Source organism: Hermetia illucens, chromosome 4, assembly GCF_905115235.1.
Source record: "Hermetia illucens chromosome 4, iHerIll2.2.curated.20191125, whole genome shotgun sequence".
NCBI lineage: Eukaryota > Metazoa > Arthropoda > Insecta > Diptera > Stratiomyidae > Hermetia > Hermetia illucens.
Window position 1 is genome coordinate 51,547,122 of NC_051852.1, and position 18,083 is coordinate 51,565,204.

At 42.1% G+C, this 18,083-nt stretch overlaps 1 protein-coding gene across 3 annotated transcripts in view; it reads right to left on the bottom strand.

Annotated features, from left to right (window-relative positions):
* Positions 1-18,083, bottom strand: part of LOC119653576 (allatostatin-A receptor) — a 779,896-nt gene that overhangs the window by 616,253 nt on the left and 145,560 nt on the right. The window contains exon 1 of one of the 3 annotated variants that reach the window (XM_038058317.1): positions 12,158-12,910. The exons of 1 other annotated variant lie outside the window; for it this stretch is intronic. The gene's annotated coding sequence lies outside the window, so the exon portion shown is untranslated. Of the gene's footprint in view, positions 1-12,092; positions 12,911-18,083 lie in introns of those variants that run through there. One more of the 3 variants, XM_038058318.1, reaches the window with a different exon arrangement.

Genomic DNA, 18,083 nt, shown 5'->3' on the forward strand with positions numbered 1-18,083 from the left:
GATCCAGTGTGCCTTCGGTTGGTATAGAACCCCTCCACTAACTACACCCTAAAGGAGGTAAACAACTTTTAATTCACATTCTGAAAAACTTTTGTGGTTACCAGAAATGTATAAGGAACCAAACAATCTGATAACATATACCTGCATTTACCCACGGGCAAGTCAGCTCTTATCGATTTCTGAAACAACCCTAAATCAAGCTGTTCAATCAACGGAAACTAATTAACTATATCCGATTATAAATGATAACAAACCATAACGCCAACAACCATAAAATCCTCACGGCTGATGTTATCCCAAATGTAATATGCCTTGTTAACTTTTATTATATTATTTTGGGAGCCAGTTGCTCTGTTGAAGTACAAGGGATGACACAAAGATATATTTCAGGCGATCTAATTATTAATGATGATTTATTAGGATTCATATAATTTTTGTCATTTCTTCTTTGGTTTTTGTAAAAAAAAAATCAGTTTTCATGAAACAATGGAAATATTTCGCCTTATTAGATAGCACTATCAGATACATGGTTTTATGTTTTTAATGGTATTTTATATTCATTATACCTTCAGATCTTTTATCTCCTCTAAAGGTTTCCACAAGGATACGGCGATAGAAATGTCACTAATGTCAACCTCTCCCCTCCTCTCCAATGTTGACAAACGTAATTTCGAATTGGAAAATGGAAGAGATGTGGCAGATTTGCAAATAGGTTTGAAAAGCTAGAATGAATAGACGAACCTAACATGGAAAGCTATAATCGCAACACAGAATGAATAAGAAAGTGGAGTACCTGTACGCAAGGATTTTCGATAAGCAGTTTACAAAATGGATTACTAACCTAAACTTATAAAATGTTAAAAATTTTAAGGACTACCCACAGTGAAGGCCTACTATGACAAACCCGGATAATTGTGCCATATTGCATGCCATGAAAAAGCTCCTCCTAACAAAAAATGGAAGCGCCTAGCGTCTGTCAACACACTTAAGTAAAGTAAACCCGATAGTCTTGATGGTTCTACCGACGAGCTGTTCCTTGGGGTACCGATATGATCTGCCCTCATGTCAATTGCGCTATCCAGGTAGTAAGATATTCGGTTGAAGGCCTTTTTTCTTCTTCAGCTTTCGTCCCGCTTTAAAGCGATGCCGACTCGTCTTAATTTATTGAATCAGGATAACGCCCACCGTTGTCTATTATAAGTACGACGATCTCGATGTTTATTGGAACTCAACGTGGTACGAGACTAGCAACAGAGAGTTAATTTTTGTGAGACCAAAATTACAATATATGTGAATATGCTTCGGATAAATGAGTTGTCAGCAATGCGTTCGTTACTCACAATAGTCAACTCATGATAAGTACTAAGCACTTCCAAGTAAGCCGGGTCTACTACCGCTACTCCGGTTATTTTAAAAGCCACGATTTCGTCGAAAGCTATCGTTTTGATTCCGATCATTAAAGAGGAAATTTACATAACTTTTGCAAGTTATCGTAAATGTAACGATCAAAATAGCTGGGAGCCTACAAAAACATCTTGATCAACTTTATGTTTTAATCATACCGACACTGCGGATCCGAGTTAGTAGTTAGCAACCATCAAGTATAAAATGATCGTACAAACATAAATGAGAAGATGCGTATTAATATATTGAATGTGAAAAGTGGAAAGTAGTTTAACAAGCCGAGAAATATGAGGATTAAGGTGAATGCTACACACCACTCAGGAAGACAGCTCCGATGCCGGTAGTACAAGTGGGAAGAAAACAGACGGGAATGGTACGCTATAACAAGATCACGGAAAAAAAGCGCAGCCTCCAATCCACCAACCTCGAGAGCCTCGAAATGAGCAAAGAACGATAATAAATGAAAATCCTCGGTATTTAACGTCAATAAATCCTGTGAGACATTTTCAAGTTGCTCTTCGAACACGGATTGATCTAAGGACCAGAGTCAGATTACAAGTTCAGCGTTCATATCGGTTGTTAGGGGCCTATTAACACCTTCATTACAATTAAGGCTTACGGTCCCATAACGTAGCTGTAAAGCGGAACTCCAAAAGCACACCTACCCAACGATCAGGTAACCTCCGTTGAGGCTCCTCTGCAAAGCCACTTCGGATGAGTACTTTGAAGACTCGATTTTGATCGCCTCTCTTGAGTATGTGGGGTAGGCAAATACAGCAATAACTATTACACTATCATATCTAGAGTACATAACAAACATACATAGTAACACAAGAATCTCCACGTATAAACAACCTAAGCGTAAAAAGTGTCCGCTATGAGCAAACATCCTTGATGCTGTTGACCATCGTAAAGGCGACATTAAAAAGACTACAATAGAGACATTTGAGGGAATCATGTATTGACAAGTAGTCAATCAGTTTGATGACGATCGGATAAACTTTTATATATACAAGCTGAAAAGCTTAAAGGGGCTGTTGGTAATAACTAAAGACATAGGCCCTGAGATAAATCCAAACGACATTAAGGAAGAGCAACTTAGCCAAGGCTTCAAAGTGAAGGCGATTCCCAACGCCATTAATAAAAAGGAGCTACCAGCCAAGAGTTTGTGCATCGGAAAATTTACTGAAGGTTTCCTGGTCCCTGCCAACAGAAGGATAGCGAAACCGTAATGGGAACCATACCAATAGGGTCTGCTCAGTCTACCAGTGGCAAATGTGCTGCTAACGCTGCAACCGGTAGATCCAAGTTTTCACCCACCTTGTAGAAGATTGAACTCGGCCGGTGAAAGAACCAGATGGACAGCTCCTTAAATTAACAATTCTTTTTATCCACCCACTGATGAACGGAGTTTTCCGACTTGAAAACTCCTAATCCCTCCGGGTTAGACCGAAGTGATTTGTCAAACGGTTCCAGGCAAGTTCTCTAATGACGGGAAGGTATTCAATTGGTAGAGTGACGTAATTGAGTAGCTCACCCTTCAACTCTCCCAGGAAGATTAGTAACAGCCAATAGGATGAAATTATACAAGTTCTACTCACTCTCACTGATAGCCTACAACAGCTTTCCTCCTAAATTTTTAATCAATAATGAATGCAATGCAACTTGTATCTTTTAGTGCAAAGAGTGTTCTAGGATGCAAACTAAAATTATTCATAGCTTATAACTGTGTCCGGATAGTTGGGTGGTTAGAGCACAAGGCTGTGGTCCGGAAGGTCGAGGTTCAAATCTCACTGGTGACAGTGGCATTTGTATCGTGATTTGACGTCGGACACCAGTCGACTCAGCTATGAATGAGTATCTAAGTCAAATCAGGGTAATAATCTCGGGCGAGCGCAATGCTGACCACATTGCCTCCTACTGTAGTGTACCATTGCGGTCTTGAATGAAGTGCTCTAACACACTTCAAGGCCCTGTTCTAATATGGATTGTTGCATCAACGATTATTGTTATTATAGTTAATAACAATATTGATATTATATTTATTACAGCAACCTCTGTAGAAAAAAAACTGATGGTTACACTATTCATAACAACAATCAAACGGACGACAGGTTACATTGCACAACCAAACTGATAAACAAACATTGAAGCATTTCCCAAAACCCCATATGCATACCCTTTTTCTCCCTTATACAGTTGTTCATCATCATCATAGGCGCACAATAACCAGTATCTGGCCTAGACCTGCCTTAACAAGGAACTTCAGACATGCCAGTTTTACGGCGAGGACCATCAATTCGATAGCTCTAAAAATTGTCCGGAGTCCTGGCCTGCGCCATAGCTCCATCTGAGATGTCTTCTTTTTCTACCATAGATAGAACTGTTAATATCTATCTCTATTATAAACCAATAAATATTATAACCATCTATTGTGAACCAAAACTGAAAGTTAGATCAAATCTCTAGATTTTTTTTCTATGGTCACTAACGACCACCATCTCCGACGTAAGTAGATCCTCAAAGCAGCACTACATAATAAGCGCCAATGCACAGCCAGATATTTAACAAACAAAAAATCAGAATCTAATCGATTTTAGCATAGTTAAAAATATAAATAGCAGGTGCATTTCTGTAACGACATTCCCTGATCAGTCGTCAGAAACTCTCCAACTATGATACAATGAGATCTCCCCGACTCTACCGATATTACAACTGAACGAACAACCAACTGGACAAAATTTAGAAGACAATTTCAGATGCTTTGTTGCCCCCCCATAAACAAAAACCGGCAAGAAAGGCCCCTTTACAACATCTGACAGCAACTGTTACCGAGTATGGAATGTGAACCAACTCTTAAGTAACACTAAGGAAAACAGAATCTAGCTCCCCTGTACACCGCGATTCCTGATCACCCCGGGGCTAAGTGCAACGCCAAGGCGAAATAGTAAAAGTCTCGCTCTCGAAAAGGTAAAGCCGCGCTTAACAAATATCCGAAATGAAAATAGTTCTGGCACGCGACAAAAACCACAAAATTGACTCATTTATAGGCAAGTACAGACGCTATCTCCATATGGGTAACGCTAAAGCACCAACAGCCGGTCCTCCCATTAGCAACTATTAAGGAATTTCAGGCAACCAGAGACCAGAACAAGTAGAAATCTTTGCAGTACATTTGTATAAAGTCTTCAGTCCAGAAGCAAACTACATAACTCAACAAATCCCCCTTCCCTTCCCCCTCTACGCTGAAATTAGTACCTAATAAATCAACTACCTAAATAACCGCTCTTTCGATATTCAGTTAGGTCAAGAACGAAATTGTACAACCCGACATAGATACAAACACGGTAGAGGGAGAGCAGTGAGGCAGTACGTATAGCCCCGCCTTCAAGCGCTTTTCCTTGGTTTCGAAAAATCTACCAGGAATTTACGTTAGTGCAGAATTTCATGTGTTGTTATGTATACGGGTCAAAAATGGAGCCCGTCGGGGCAGAAATCAGAATTATTATTCCTGTGGTCTTGTTAGACTCCATAACGTTTCACAATAACGGCATTTTTTGTTCGCTAGACAGACATTTATACATTCAATTTCCCACTATAAGACGAGGCAAATATGCATTGCATTCTTGAATTTTCTAAATGCAACATTGACTGAAGGATATGGAGATCAATCACCCAAAATAGCGTTGAATAAACCCCATGGCCTTATTGACTCACTGCCATATGAACGTTGGCTGCTGGATTTACATCTTCTTCTTCTTCTACGTACTTAGTCCCGTTCACAAGCAGGGTCGGTTCGTCGTGATCGGTTTCGTCATTTAGCTCTTTCAAATGCTTGATCTGGATGCAATCGTGAGGTTTTTAAATCCCCATCCAGGTATCAAGCCAACGTTGTTTCAACCGGCTTTTTGGTCGCTTATCATTGACTTCGGTGTTCAAACCAATCTTGGCAAGTGAATTCTCGTTAGCGCGAATTACGTGACCATACCATGGAAGACGCCTCTCTTGCAATTTTTCCACGATCAGTGCAACTCCATATCGAGCGCGGATATACTCATTTAGGATGTGATCAAAACGGGTCACGCCACTAATCTATCTTCGTCTTCATTACCACAAGACGCTGCGCATTGTCTTTTATAGTCGGCCAACACTCAAAACTATAGAGAGCGACGGGACGGACGACAATGCGGTAAATTGTAGATTTGAGATATTCGTTGATACGTCGATCACAAAGAACATCAGTTGTGGAATGCCACTTCATCCAGGTTGCGTTAATGCGTTAAGCAATTTCACAACGCAGTTCTCCATTGGCTGATAGCGTTGACCCGAGACATCTAAATCGCTCAGGTTACTGCCGCTAATACTGATTGTGCCTGTTTCATGGGGATCGATCAACAACAATTTTTATTCAGATTCAATATGGGACCGTGTTGCATAAGACGATCCTTCCATTTTTTGGACAAGTTGCTCGAGATCATAATAATAATAATCGTTGGCACAACAATCCATATTGGATCAGGGTCTTGAAGTGTGTTAGAGCACTTCATTCAAGACCGTAACGGTACAGTATATTGTAGGAGGCAATGTGGTCAGCATTGCGCTTGCCCGAGATTATTATCCTGATTTGACTCAGGTACTCATTCACAGCTGAGTCGACTGGTATCCGATGTCAAATCACGATACAAATCCCACTGCCGCCAGCGAGATTTGAACCGCGACCTTCCGTACGACAGCCTTGTGCTCTAACCACCTAGCTATCCGGACACAGTTATAACTATGAATAATTTTAGTTTGCTCTTGCAGCCTAGGACACTCTTTGCACTAAAAGATTCAAGCTGGATTGCATTCATTATTAATTAAAAATTAAGAAGGAAAGCTGTTGTAGGCTATCAGTGAGAGTGAGTAGAACTTGCATAATTTCATCCTATTGGCTGTTACTAATCTTCCCGGGAGAGGTGAAGAGTGAGCTACTCAATTACGTCAGACTACCAATTAAATACCTTCCCGTCATTAGAGAACTTGCCTGGAACCGTCTGACATATCACTTCGGTCTAACCCGGAGGGCTTAGGAGTCTTCAAGTCGGAAAACTCCGTTCATCAGTGGGTGGATAAAAAGAATTGTTAATTTAAGGAGCTGTCTATCTGGTTCCTTTACCGGCCGAGCTCAATCTTCTGCAAGGTGGATCTACGGGTTGTAGACTGAGCAGATCCTATTGGTATGGTTCCCATTGCGCGAGATCATGAAGAAGCAAAAGGAATCAGACTCAGATTAACGCCAACACAGCCAAAAATGGTTCTGAATCTAACGGGTCATCACATTCTAAGTAAACTGTTCGTCATGATGATAACATACAACGCCACCCTACCCAACGCATTGACAACGCGAAGTCCACTTTGATTGTCTCAACCAAAGGCAGGCAGAGCCATAGCGTCAATAAGTTAATATTCGATTTCTTAAACCGGTAATTGTGTATTTTGAGGCCAAATCCAAATAATTATCTGCAAAAAGCTAACCCCTAAAAATGAGGAAGTTGGACGAAAAATCGAAGTGAAAAGGAAACCTACAATTACCAACCGGGAAAGAACAATGCACAGAACACTTCCAATCAAAATACGTTCAAAATGTACCAGCAGGAAAGGTTCCCTGCAGAACCAGTAATCTGTATTTTCGATATTTCTCGGAGAGAAAGTAAAGAAATTCAATTATAGAAACCGCTATCTATAAAGGCTGTGAAATAACAGAACCACGATATGGGTTAATCGTTCCGAAGAAAAGAGAAAATCATCTCCACGGCTGTAATGCCTTATACCACGCAACATATTCAAGCGACCAAGCAAAGTAAGGATCGACAAAGAAGCATTAATTTACCAAGAGGAATAGAGAGTTTAGGAAGACATAATGCGGACTGCGATAATTTCGATACGATTGTTTAACAGATTTCGATTGAATATGAAAAAAAAACTCCAGTCAAGCTTCTTAAAAGCTCCTCGACTTCTAGCGATGCCTACAAGGAACATCCAGATGCAGCAAATTATTTGAGGCAGGGCAAACATGAAAATGTAATTTCAGCCAGATCTATATGCCATCGCCTTCTGACAGTATGTCTCAGCTGCCCCACGACTTCGCGAGAAGCTTTCACCGTTGCTCAACTGTGCTGCGCCACGTAGCTCAAAGGCAACCCACTCGTCATCCATTCTGCAATCGTGGATTCAATTGCATGAAATAAGCTATAAGCAATAGACTAATCGCATGATCTCTTCACTACCAATTCAACTTTCTTATCAATACGTCTACTAGTAGCTGGTAACCATATAGCAGATCAGAAAGAGCATTGATGTGGAAAGATTCAACTTGATGATGATGTTGAGATAATTGCATTCTCAAATTTTGGACAAACCATGGAAAGCAGATTTAGCGACCTCAAATCCAAATTGGTCATCGCTCTCAATATCCTATCCTTTAATACAGACAAGAAGAGTGTCAGATTTAGTCAGATTTATTGGCTGAAACGTGTTAGGAAAAGTAGCAACATCCCTTTAACCCCTCTGAATCGTCCAAGCAAGTACCGATAAGGAGAACAAAAAGTATCGGTGGCAAAATGTAGCACTGGCAGTATTCGCTTCAGAATTAAAGTTACCCTAAGATTCAACCAAAAACCTCGCACGATGTCACACAATGGTCCGAAACCCGCTCATTTCAGGATTATGTGTGCCACAGCAGGAAGCAAACAATGACTGCTTAAATTTCGAATTGGAAATCGGAATCCTAATTTTCACTCATTAGAAATAATCTCAGAATTTCCAGATAAGTAGAAGTAACTGCTCTGTCTGTAAAGGCTGAAGGAAGACCAACGAGGTTGCAGTATTTCGCTTGGGACCCGTCGATGGGCAAACGGAACGCTGAGAAAGATCTACGAAGCCCTCGAAGAAAAAAATCATCCAATAACCATGAACAACATGAACATGATTGAAATTATTTTCAATCTGGAAAAGAAAAGCCAAATATCTTTCTCTACGGGTCTAGAAAATAGCTACCAGCTTCTAGATGCATAAGCGTCTACACGCCCGCCTAACACCAACCTAAAAGTTCCTTTGAACACTTCAGTCCCCCAATTGTCATTTAACATAATTTCGCGTGTCCTTACACTGATGTGTGGGTCAGCACCGGAACATGAAAATGGAACAAACATGGGATATGGGGGACACATACGTACCTATCGGGATAGAACACGTGGGCTTCTTCTTTTTCTTCAGCGTTTGTCCCGTTCACAAATAAGGTCTGCTCGTCGTGGTCAGTTTCGCCATTTGGCTATATCAAATTCCTGATCTAGATGCAATCGCGAAGCTTTCAAATCCCCATCCAATGTATCACCGTTGTTTCGACCGGCCTTTTGGTCGCTTACCATCGTCGCTGTTCAGAGCAATAAAACAAAAAAAAAATAACCGAATGCCGAAATTGAGAGGAAAGATCCGCGTCAATCTTTCTCCTGTCTCATAAGTTCAAGAGACGCGGTTTTTGGAGCTCCCACCCTGCCTTGGCATCCTCAGGCCATTATATTGGAGGAAGTCTCTTTCATTATTGTGAGTCTTGCAGGCTAGGGGGAGGAGGGGAAGAGAAAGCCCTCAAGTCAAACATTTTGACCCCGATTCATGCAGAGACAATAAAAGAATTCATGAAAAGGCAATAAAATACCCAATTTAAAAAGAAATAATAAAAAAGAAAGGAAAAAGAAACAAGTTAGAAATAAAAGAATGATAAAAAAAATAAAAATAACCGGCCAACTAAAAATAAAGCCTCAATTTTAAAAATAAAGAAGCACGAAAAATCTAACTAATCGTAAAATTAGAATACTAAAACGGAAATTAAAAAAAAAATATACAAATATAAAACATTAAATAAAAAAATAAAATTCAAAAAAAATGTCCTTCGCTTTCAGAGCTTTTAAATGGTTGGTTTCCAAGATCCTTGGACTACGTACAAAGTGTGATGTCAATGATTGCCTCGCATTCCTCGAAATGCTTCTGGTGGCTAGTGCTGGAAATTTTCGATGTTCTGTGAATTAAAGCACTGTCTAGCTAAGACCCTCTTTTCAAGTGGAGATGAATGAGTTCTTCGGAATACGGGCGTTCAGACAGAGGGTCACCTGACTGAGGAACACTTTGAGTGCCACTTCGCTTCCTGGATAATTTAAAAAGTATCATGAAAACTGATTACCATACCTTACCACCGTTAGCGACGCAGGAATTCGACCAGACCGTATAAGTCACTTGTTCTTCCACTCGAGTTCCTATTTTCCAATTTCGACACTTACACAGGAAAACCGATGCTCCAAGGATACTTCTCGACTGGGCTTAACTCGACCAAAATCATCCGCTGAATAATGTGCAGGACCGCAATTGTTCATTTGAAATTCCTTAACAATCCGGCTGAACGATTGACTTAAACTTCATCTTATGTTTCGCATTTTTTTTTCTCCCAGACCAAAAAAACAAAGTTCACTAATATTTTCTTAACTTCTAAATTCAAGTCTATTCTCCATCAAAATCCAACTACATCACTCTCGAGTCAGCTTCACCGCCCAATGTCCCGCTAATTGTTTTTGGCCCAGACTTTGAACTCAAAATTCTTCGTCAGCTGAAACAACAGCAAAAGCTACCAACATTTTTGTTCATAAATTGTATGACGCAAATCGGCCTCATTCTTCTTTTTCTTCAGCCTTTGTCCCGTTCACAAGCGGAGCCTGACTACAACAATCAATTTACGTTCGCATGCATAAGCAACGGATCATTAAAAAGAAATTGAATCCTATGAAAGTCATCTGAAAAGGACAAAACTTGCGACACTTTAGGTTAAATAATTGAAAAACATATTCTGAAAGCGAATGCAAGAATTAGATACAGACATATGGAACGTATTCCCAGATTCTTAGTCCAATATGAAGATATAGCCTACCGATGTGGGAAGCTAACTTGGAAGTTATTCAAACTGCATCATCATCACCAACGGCCCAACAACAGCAAACGGCCCAAAACTACTGGTTTTGCCCCGAGGACCACCAATTGACCAATTAAAAGTGGTTTCAGTGGATCACTAATGTCACACTCGCAAGACACGTTAGCCCGGGGTCCAATCTTTTGACGATTTCACCCTCAATAAAATAAGTAAAACAGTAATGTTTCTGCACGATTTGTCAGCTATTTACCAAAAAAACTTTGTATGCTTTGAAAAGCTGTAACCCGATATTCCACAGAAAATATTTAGAAGAGGTTTCTACAGTTTTACGAGCTAAAAGTACTTCCCAATCATTTCATCCACTTTTCAAAGAGCTCTGTAACCAGTTGAGGGGATATAAACCCAAATCAGGTTTTCATTCTATTACATAATTGACCCCCCAATAAATCCTTTTCATTATTTTAAAAATAGATAAATTCCATCTTAAACACAAAGAACTCATCCATTTTCTGATAAATTCACTCATGTTTCCAGATAAAAACTACATACGGATTTACACTTCAAGATTGTTTAACCGAATACATTCTAAATCGATGGGAAGCCCTTCACTGTATCGCGTTCATATAAAGTACACCACTTCATTTACTCATGAGTATGAATATATGAATATATACCTCCCCCAGGCAAGGATTCGAAAAGTTTATCTCAGCGCTTTTCAGGCCACCCGTAGGACAAATAATAATTGCAGCAGCCAATTTATCTGCGACAGACAGGCAAACAAATTGGAAACACACACCTGTCTCCTGCAAAACCCTGATAGCGAATACCAGAAATGGTCTAAAACAAAATTCAAGCAGCGAATTGTATCAAACGCTCTTAAATATCCTAAAAAAGATATGAGCCCTTCAGTCGTAAATATCCATTCCAGTAGAATTTCTTCCAAACATCAAATAGATCTTCTATGAGATGACCATGTAAGATGGACTCTGTTTCTTGGTACAGCCAACTTCTGAATATATCTCATTCACCATCAATCTAAAGACAAGCGTAGGTGTCAGCAATTATGGTCGCATAGAATGAAAAAAGAAAGGGAAAATTACCCAAAATTCCAGACTCTCGAGACTTTCGATAGTAGATTAAGAGCAAGGTCGCGCGAAACCCAATTGCCCATTCAAAAGGCTGCGTGAAAGCACTCGAGTCAAATTTAGATGGCCCAAGATTATTTCAATTTATCTATAATTAGTACTTAAAAGAGTGGACAACCAGTACCTAACCCTTCGCATTATTGATAATTGAATGTGAGCCAGAAGGATGAAAATTGGTTCAATTAAATGATTATTTTCCATGGAAAGGCTTCTTTGTTAGTGAATATATTGTGTCTATAATTGAGGATAATCGAATTGAGCATTTGCAGATACTAAAGTCCTTCATCCCCGGAACGTGCTTCACATTAAAGTTGAATTAAGAGATCACTTACAACCTAGACCCGCGAGACTCGCGTGTTAAGAGAACAATTCCAAAACAGCAACTTAAAAAACACACCTTGCAACATCTCCAATTCCACCCACGCCTCAAAGAAAAGGGTGAAGTTTTCGCATCGTAACGAGCGCAAAGTCGAGAGCCTTCGCCAGAGCGCCTATGCCGCTTCCGAGAAGGGTGTGTCCTGTTATTAAAGTGAAACAATTCCAGGAAAGAAAAACGTTACAAGCCCCAAGTATGCCTTCTTTTTAATTACCTCAAAACCAGCTCGAGGCGAGGCACCTTACTCGAGTAGGAACAATACGAAATTGGCCAACTTACACACTCCAGTGAATTAGAGTCCGCTCCTAATTGCCGCCGGCTTATCACGAACGTCCTGGACCGTTTCCGCACTGTATGCGGTGAAAATCCTTCTTCAAATTACAACCGCAAACATTGGTTGCAGGCACGCATTATGTCAGACGAGGACCGTGGACAGCGAGCGCCGCCACCTTTCGCCTCCACAACAAGGCTCACTGTCGCTTATCACTTATCACACGCCGTGCGGCACGAGACAGTCACAAAGGGGCGTATCACTCGTTATCATGACACAACTTGAATCAAATTACGGCCACGGACCCCGCTTGCACGGGCACGCACCAGCCGCTCCGCGGAAAACTACCGAACACCAGAAAGCAATTATCACATCATGATCGCATCGCGGATTTTCGCGAGCACCGAGAAAAATCCAAATAAACACATTCCTGCCAAGGATGCCTGATTCGCGCGCGGGATGCCGAAGCCTCGCTCCTGCCCAACGATAGTTTCACGTACGACGAAATGCGAGCGAGTTAGCACTGCGTTCACCACCTCCGCGGAACACAATCCGAACGCAATGAGTTTCCGCTACCAACTGGCCGACAAAACTATTCGCGAAAAAAGCTTCCACTCCCGGCTCGAGCGCCGTTACATTCCGATACGAGTCCAACACGCGACCTTGGCTGGGCTTACACTACACCCGTGGCGCGTGGGGGCCTGTGCGCAGGCTCCTGCCGAGGACCGAGTACCCACCCGATAGCGAGATGGTATCGTCGCTCAACAGCCTCATGAATGGACCACAAATGACAGCGTGTACTCAAAACAGAAGTAAGTGTTGCAGGAGCCGGGGACCGGTTGCAGGGCGCGAGGGGAAAACGCTCACTTTCAGGATAACGCGAGTTGCCGTTCGAGTGCAATTAATTTGTTTCCGCTGTGGAACCTGTTGAATGCCGCCCACACAGTCCTTGATTTTTCGTGAAAATACAAGCCGGAAAATGAACTCATCTTCTCACTTTCACGAATCATTTTTTAGCCGGACCAACTTTTATACTTAATTTCTGTTGACTCAGCTAAAACCACAAATTCAGCCGGAAATTGAGAGCCTTTTCTGTTGCTCCTGTCAACGACGCGACCAAGTTCCTGTCATTTCTAGGAATGGCGCCCAACGTGGGAAATCAATGCAAGCATTTTTCTTGATTTTCTAAATCAAATTTCATTTTCTTTGGAAAAATATTTACAGTTGATAAATAAGCTACCATGCAATATTTTATATTCCCGGATAAAGTTATTGTCTCTTTTTCAATTCTTGTGATAGCTTACTGTCATTACCAAGCTTTTGTCATAATTCTTCCAAAGGAGACATATTAAGTTTGATGTAACCATACCTCCGGGACTGCCTCCTATAAGTTCAGCAGATCTGAATTTGCTTTGAGACAGAAATGCTTTGTAGAAGCGGCAACTACAGTTGTTGACAATATCTCGTCTTCCATCGGACACCACCTTCTCGTGGTGGGGTAGCCTATCCAAAATATATGAATATTGAAGCTACCGACTTTGACTCTCCAAAGAAGTAAGAATTCACGGGCTTCGAGTCGCGGCCAAGGCAAGGATTTTTCAGCCCTTACGGGATTCATATTCCCTCACTGAAAAATATGTGGCAGCCATGCTCTCCACTTCAGTGGCAAGTCTGCAAAGCGATTCCCATAATCTGAAAAAGTTCTCACTTGTTCCAATAAATAGAAGAGGGAGACAAGATAGAATCTTCAATCGCAAAAGGGAGGAGACTACAGGTTAAATCGTGCCTGTCGTGATTCACCGAAATGCGCTTCAGCTCAGCAGGTTTTTCGAGATACCCGCACTATAGTGTTCTGCGGCAAATGTTTTTTGGGCGATCCAGTGCAATCGTCACCCCTCCTCAGTGTCTGACAGAACCACTGCAACTGCGGCAAGTGCTTTTTTTGGCGAACCAATCCAATGAAATTATCAGCCCTACTTAGTGTCTGACCTATCCAATGCCACTTCCGTCTCCCGATCACATTCAGTATGGGGGGTAGGCCTACGCCCGGACCAATTTCTTCTTCTTTGAAATAGTATCAGGCCCGCGTACCTCGATAATACGACACAGACCTGGTTGTCTCAGGATGTTTCTAACAGTTTTAATATCGGAATATTGACCAAGTTCCTAGTTCCCTCTACAGATCCAATACCACAGATTTTGTTCAATCGAACCCATGGCTCTTACCCCAGAAAGATCATCTAAAGGCAGTTTTGCTGCCTGGCAAAACGAGGAGACTTTGGTATGCTGCTTTGTATACCATATAACACTCTATCCTCAATGACTCGGTCCACTAACGGTCGATTTCCTTGGGAATTGCCACATTTGGTGGGGCAGCAATTCCTTGCCTTGCTGGACGAGCCAAGTGTAGTCAGTCTCTCAAGGCATTCCCATACCAGTTTAGAGTTTGGTTGGACCTCAGTGCCTTGATCGCTGCTTTCCTTGGACCAATGACACCGGCACCCGCTCCCTCTGCTGTGAGAGATCCGTCAGTGTACCAAGTAATCAGTTTCTGGTTTAAGTCGTATGTCGCAGCCACGCTCTCCCAGTTTGCCTTGTTACTCCAACGTGTTTCAAACTTCTTATCGAAGTGGAACCTCGTTGTCATATTATCCCTTGGTATCAGTAATTCGGGATACCGCCTAGAAAGAATATCAATCTTCCTTCGATTTAGGCAGCTCCCCGCCTCACTCATACTACCAGCCATCCTAAATATTGCCCTCCTTGCCTGCATCTATATATGCAGATGAAGAGGGGTTAATCCCAGAAAGACCTCCAGGGATGCCGTTGGGTATGACCTCATTGCCCCACTGATACACACGCAAGCCAGCCTTTGGAACTTATGTAATTCCCTGGCTTGTGTGCTGAGTTCAGTTCTTTCTGCCCAGATTACCGCTCCATAGGTAATCATTGGCCTTATTATAGCAGTATATATCGAAACTAGTACCTTCTTTTTTCCTGCTACGGATCTGCAAGTCATCAGAGCCCTCGTGGCTTTCCGACAAGTGTTTTTGCGGCATGTGTCTTCCAGAGTAATTTTTGGTGACCTCTGTTTCTCGTTTCACCACCATATCATGTAATGTTATAGCTGTCAGGTGATCAAGCTTACGCCTCCTAGTGAATGGTACTATGGTGGTTTTGGTTGGGTTGATCCGCAGTCCCACCTTCCTGCACCAGGCACTAGTAACCGTTAGTCCAGTTTGGATTCTATCACATAGGTTATATTCATATTTGCCCCTACAGATTAAAACAATGTCGTCCCCGTAACCCTGAACTTGTATTCCAGTATTGGTTAACACGTCCAGTAGTAGTTCATCCACTACCATACTCCACATCAGCGACGATAATACCCCACCCTGCGGACAGCCTTGAGTGGTGTTCATGACAATAGAATTTGTACCTGCCAGTACTTCTATTTGCCTGTTTTCTAGCATTTTGCTCATCCAGAATGCCAGGGTGTTTCCCACTCCTTTGCGGCTCAGGGCATCTTGTATCTCTGTGTGCGATGTCTTGTCGAATGCTCTTTCGATATACAAAAACGCGCACAGTACAATTCCTTTTGTTTCTATGGCGTCCCGTAGCAGTTTTTGACAGTGATGTAGGGGATTACGCTTTAGAACGTTAGTTCTAATATAGTTCTTCTAGCATGTCGACGATGTTCTCTGCCCTGCTTCGAGGACCGGGTATTAAACATCAAATAGGATCTACCTTGCTTAGCCCAGCTTTTATGGTGGTGAACTTGTCAAACAAGCCAAAGGCAGAAAAAAGCCGAAATTTCACTTTAGGGTAGCCTCATCTGCCTCAGCATCTTTAACGGGTCGCTCATTATACGGGGAGTGACGTCCCCGAAGCACCCAAGTAGCTAGCTAGCTTGCAGTATGCTGCGGCACTTTACGTCTTAGGTAGCATGTGATAGCCTCTCGGTAAAGAATGAATCGTGAATGACCGGTACACGTCAGGCCACACTGCTAGTCTTTACTGCCGTCGACAGCTCTTTGTCAACGTGGATGGCTGATGTGAGTCTACCTCTGTCAAGGAGCCAACTCCTTCGAGACTTTGGTCAGATAATGTGTTTTGAACAGGTATTAGCAGACTGCGTTGCCCGAGCGGGCGCTGATGCGTCCGTGCATTCCGGGATCACCTAAGGGTAGGTCAACCCTCAGGGAACTGGCTTGTCCACGAGATTACACCCGTTCTTAACTTTTGCGAAACGCTTCCTTGGATACGATGGCTGATGAGAAATCACGTGGAAAATAAAAATAAAATAAAGCAAAAAACGACACAATAACAGAGAAAGAGGAAGAGTTGACTGCGTTTTGGCGCAGCAAGAAAATGAGTCGGTCATGGACACCAATAGAAAATGCGCGAAAAGCAGAACCAGCCGCACTTCCGGCTGAGAACCCTGTAAGCGCCAAAGCAACCAAGAGACAAGCGGAAAGAGGGAGACCCCCCTGAAGGAAACTTTATCTAAGGAGTTTCCAGGCCTTAAAAGGGAGGTCAAACAAAAAGGAAACAACACGCTACGCAATCAGAAATCCGTCGGTCCGAAGACAAGGAGGACACCAATAGAAAACCAGCGACAGAAAAGACGAGGAAACGAAGAAGGACTAGATCTGTGCTCAGCTCATTAAGTCGACGGAAAGCAAAACATTTGCAGAAGTCCTTAGTGAAATACGCTACAAGATGAAATCCGAAACCAAGGGTGGAGGAGTTCTCGTTGAATTAGGCCCGAAAACGATTAGCAAGAGTACGTTCTGCGAAGCGATTTTCCATGTACTACTACCGTATAGCAACACAGAAAAAAGTTCACACAGAACAGTCTGAATTTGATCTTGATGTTGAGATAACTGCTACTTTTTAGACAAGAAGGCAAAAACGGATCTAGCGCGGTTAATGCGTCGATCGACATCCACCATCCACAGAAACCACCCTTGCTAGATATACAAATTGATCATTAAAGCATTCTTTTGCTTTTATCCTTAAACCATTTCCACCTCCCTATCCTTCCAAATCCAGAGCCATTTAACGAAGGTCCAGGACTTGATGAGAAGGCAAACAGATGTCATCATCGCAGTCGAGGCGTTTTTGGAAAGACTGCTCCACGTCTTCCGGACATGACGACATGAAAAATATCACTAATAACGTAAAGAAATAATATCGGTGACAACATACAACCATGGCAGATTTCGCTCGACCTTAAATTCCTCTGAGATACTCTACTACAACACTTAGTGCGGGAAGAACTCGTGCATTGGGTTAAATTGCTCTACCACGATCCGAAAAGTAAAGTGCAACATGATCTCAGATTGAATCTAAATAAAACTGAATCTTTGACGACACCCCACAATCACTGTGAGCGCCAGTGACCTGCTCTGAACTAAGCGATTTAAATATCTCGGGTCAATGCCATCAGTCAATGGAGAGCTACGTTTTGGAATTGTTTCACGCATTAACGCAACCTGGGTGAAGTGGCGTTCCACAATTGGTGTTCTTTATAGTTAACGTAGCAACGAACATCTCATATCTAAAATTTACCGCAATGTCATCCGTCCTGTCCCTCTCTATGATTCTAAGTGTCGGCTGACTATAAAAGACAATGACCGCCATCTTACGGTGATGGAGACGAAGATGTTGGGTTGGACTAGTGGCGTGGCACGTTATAATCACATCCAAAATGAGGATATCCGCGATCAATATGGAGTTGCACAGATCGTGGAAAACTTGCGAGAGAGGCGTCTGGTGTCGATGGTATGGTCACTCATCACTCGTCTTTAATTTGATCCAGGATTATTTTAGTAACTTTCTTTGCGACGGCAGAGAGCGCAGAGACCGCCTTCCAATTGTCACACTCAAAACGCCCCTGCCCCTCTTTGGCACCACAAAGATCATCACTTT